The 4,261-nt window shown below is 46.1% G+C and overlaps 1 non-coding gene across 1 annotated transcript; it reads right to left on the bottom strand.

Moving 5' to 3' along the window:
* Nucleotides 1-1,167: 1,167 nt before the first annotated feature.
* Nucleotides 1,168-1,305, bottom strand: LOC119924998. The gene has a single exon (XR_005449671.1). It is a non-coding gene; the product is annotated as a small nucleolar RNA SNORA7 (small nucleolar RNA).
* Nucleotides 1,306-4,261: the final 2,956 nt, after the last annotated feature.

Below are 4,261 nucleotides of genomic sequence, written 5' to 3'. Positions count from 1 at the left end.
GAATACAAATGCTACAACATCAAGAAAAGCAGTGTCTACCACTCCTGTTTCGGGCTTTTCCCTGCCCCAGCTGGACTGACTCCATTGCAACAGTCACAGTTTTCTCCATGTTCCAAGAGTTGGGAAGATATACCTTCCCTTTCTGAGTCTTCACCTCAGCAATGGTGGACGTGGGCATGTTGGCGGACACGCGTGGTAAGTGGCGGACATGAGAAGCAGGTGGTGGAAATGAGTGGAAGTTGGTAGTTAGTTACCACTAACTAGGAGGGTGGTAGTTAGTGGACATGGGCAGTAGTTGGTGGATTTGGGCGGTAGTTGGGGGGCATGGATATAAATTGGTGGGCAAGCGCTATAGTTGGTGGATGTGAGTGGGAGGTGGTGGACGTGGGTGGAATAATAATGACGGCATTTATTAAGTGCTTACTCTGTGCAAAGCACTGTTCTAAGCACTGGGGAGGTTACAAGGTGATCAGGTTGTCCCCACGTGGTGCTCACAGTCTTCATCCCCATTTTTACAGATAAGGTCACTGAGGCCCAGAGAAGTGAAGTGACTTGCCCAAATTCACACAGCTGACAAATGGTGGAGCCAGGATTAGAACCCCTGACCTCTGACTCCAAATAATAACAATAATAATAATAATGATGACATTTATTAAGTGCTTACTATGTGCAAAGCACTGTTCTAAGCGATGGGGAGATTACAAGGTAATCAGTTTGTCCCACGGGGGGCTCACAGTCTTCATCCCCATTTTACAGATGAGGGAACTGAGGCCCAGAGAAGTGAAGTGACTTGCCCAAAGTCACACAGCTGACAAATGGAGGAGCCGGAATTAGAACCCATGACCTCTGACTCCAAAGCCCGGGCTCTTTCCGCTGAGCCACACTGGGTGGAAGTTGGTGAACGAGAGTGGTATGGCATGGTTGGTGGGCATAGGTGGTCTTGTCTTGTCTTAGGCTGTCGAGTCAACTCTGACCCATAGCAACCCCATGGGCACATCTCTCTCAGAATGCCCATCTCCATCTGCAATCGTCCTGGTAGTACGTCTATAGAGTTTTCTTGGTAGAAATAAGGAACTGGTTTACCATTGCCTCCTTCTGTACAGTCAACTTGAGCCTCCACCCTTGACACTCTCCCATGCTGCTGCTGCCCAGCACCAGGGAATTTTGGCTTGAAGCAGATTGTCTTCCACTTTCTAGCCACTGCCTAAGCTAGGAATGGAATGGATATGCCTCTGTTTGACTCTCCCTCCCATAGTCAAGACTGGTAGAGTACTGGAAACTCTCCAGGTGCAACCCTGAGAGGGGATTTAGATGATAATTGGATCAGTATACCTCCTAGTTCAATTTGACCACTGAGCAAACATGGTACTTGACTGATTTGGGTGTCTGGCCTTCATTCATTCATTCATTCGTATTTATTGAACACTTATTGTGTGCAGAGCACTGTACTAAGTGCTCGGGAAGTACAAGTCGCCAACATATAGAGACGGTCCCTACCCAAAATTGGGCTCACAGTCTAGAAGGGGGAGAGATCTTTAGCCTGTGGGGCTAATCCAGGTTCCAGAAGAGCCACAAATATTCAAGGGGTTCCACAGCCTCTGTCTTCTCCTGGTTCTCCTCCTCTCTCTGTGGCCACTCATTCTTGGTCTCCTTCACACCCATAGTTTCAAATACCATCTCTATGCAGGTGATTCCCAAATCTACATCTCCGGCCCTGATCTCTCATCTACTCTGCAGTCTCACATTTCCTCCTGCCTTCGAGACATCTCTACTCTGTAGTCCTGCCGATGCCTATATGTTCAAAAAAGACCTCCTTACCTTCCCATCCAAACCCTGTCCTCCCCCTGACTGTCCCATCACTGTAGACAGCACCAATATCCCTCCTGCTTACAAGCCCTTAACCTTGACTCCTCTTTCTCATTCCACTCACATGTTCAAAATGTCACCAAATCCTGTTTTTCAACCTACACAGCATCTATAAAACCCACACTTTCCACTCCATCCAAACACTTAATTCAAGTACTTATCCTACTCTGCCTTGATTTTCATCAGCCTCCTTGCTGGCCTTCCTGCCTCCCGACTCTCTCTACTCCAGCCCATACTTCACTCTGCTGTCCTGATCAGTGTTCTACAAAAACGTTCAGTCCATTTTTGCCCATTCAAGAACCTCCAGGGATTGTCCATTCACTTCCACATCAACCAGACACTCCTTACCATAGGCTTTAAAGAACTCGATCACCTTGTCCAAACCCAGGCAACAACATAGTCCAAATACTTTGCTCTTCTCTTGCCAACCTCTTACCCAGGTGCACTGTACCTCAATCTCATCTATCTCTATGCCAGCCTCTTACCCATGTCCTGCTTCTGGCCCGGTATGCTGGCCTCTTCATATCTGACAATCTCCTGACCTTCAAATCCTTGTTAAAAGCCCTCATTTTCTCTTTTCCCATTCCCTTCAGTGTCCCCCTTCCATTTGGATTTGCACCCTTTATTCACCCCTCCCTCAGCCCCTCAGCACTTACGTACATATCCGTAATTTATTTACTTATATCAATGGCTGTATCTTCCTCTAGATTCTAAGCTCACTGTGGGCAGAGAATGTGACTACCAACTGTGTTATGTATTCTCCCAAGTGCTTAGTTTTGGGCAAGCCAATTAATTTCTCTGTGACTCAGTTCCCCCATCTGTAAAATGGGGACCAAGTGTGAGCCCCAGGTGGGACAACCTGTTTACCTTTTATCTACCCCAGTGCTTAGAACAGTGTTTTACAGATAGTAAGTGCTTAACAAATACCATAATCATCACTACTATTATTAGTGTTCTGCACACAGTAAACCCCTCCAAAATGTTATCAACCTATTGATTGATTTTACATTGATCTCCCCACCAATGGGCTTTAGTTATAGACCATAAGCTCCTTGAGAATAGGGATCATGTCTATCAATTGTACTGGATGAATCTGTTGCATTTATTGAGCACTTACTGTGTGCAGAGCACTGTACTCTGTTGGGGAGAGTACACTACCAGAGTTGATAGACACAATCCCTTTCCTTAAGGATCTTACAGTCTAGAAGGTGAGGCAGACATTAATATAAATAAATGAATTACAGATAAGTACCTAAGTGTTGTGCGACTGAGGGTGGATACAGGTTTAAGTGCATAGGTCACAAAGAAGGGAGAGGGAGTGGGGACAAAGAGGGCTAAATCAGGGAAGGCTTCTTGGAGGAGATGTGGCCTAAATAAGACCTTGAAGGTGAGAAGAGTGGTGATCTGGTGTAAATGAAGTGGGAGGGAGTGGAGTTCCAGGCTAGAAGGAGGATGCGGAAAAAGGGTCAGAGGGAGATAGACAAGACTGAGGCCCTGAGAAAAAGCTGTATTCTCCCAACCACTTAGTACAGTTCTCTGTGCAAAGTAAGCACTCCAAAAACACAATTCATTGATTGATTGCTTAGTGGATGTTGGAGGTTCTGTTGGCTGTTTTCTTGGCTCAAATGGCACTGATCAATACTTCTGAGCATTATGTTCTAGAGCGATCCACCTGCCACCATCCCAACCCAGAAGTTAGCAGCTGTTCTCAGGCTCTAAGTTGGATTCCCTGTGACTTGATTCCTTTCATCCACCTGCTTGTGATTTCCCCATTACAGCAGAATTTTTCCAGATGTTTAAGAGCCTCATAGTCCCCCGGTCTCTGCCAACAAGGGAAGCTAGTTCACTGCCCAGGCTACTTGTGACTTTACCCCATGGGGCAAATTCAAAGCATATGTCCCCGTGTATACCAGGAAAGGGTGAGTGTGCGAGAGCCAACTGGCAAGTAAAAATAATTCATAATTATGGTACTTGTTAACTGCTTACTACGTACCAGGCACTCTACTAAGTGCTGAACACAGGTTGGGAGGGGCCAGAGGACAAAGGGATTAGAAGGGGAGGTAGCATTGCTATAGCAGGACTCTTTTCTTTTGCCTCTTCCTTTCTTCTAGTCTGTAAAATTGTTGTGGGCAGGGCACTGACTAATGTGCCAGTTAGTCAGTCAGTCATATTTATTGAGCGCTTAAGGTGTGTGGAGAACGGTACTAAGCATGTAGGAGAGTACAATATATCAATAAACAGACAAAACAATTGTAAAGACTACCAGCTCTGTTGTATTGTACTCTCCCAAGAACTTGGTACAGAGCTCCGCACACTGTAAGCACCCAATAAATACCACCGATTCATTACACCTTCCCACAGTGTAGGGGCTGCAGGGTAGAGTGAATTCCCCCAG

Source organism: Tachyglossus aculeatus, chromosome 2 (genome assembly GCF_015852505.1).
Source record: "Tachyglossus aculeatus isolate mTacAcu1 chromosome 2, mTacAcu1.pri, whole genome shotgun sequence".
Lineage (NCBI taxonomy): Eukaryota > Metazoa > Chordata > Mammalia > Monotremata > Tachyglossidae > Tachyglossus > Tachyglossus aculeatus.
This window is presented reverse-complemented; position numbering and strand designations above follow the sequence as displayed.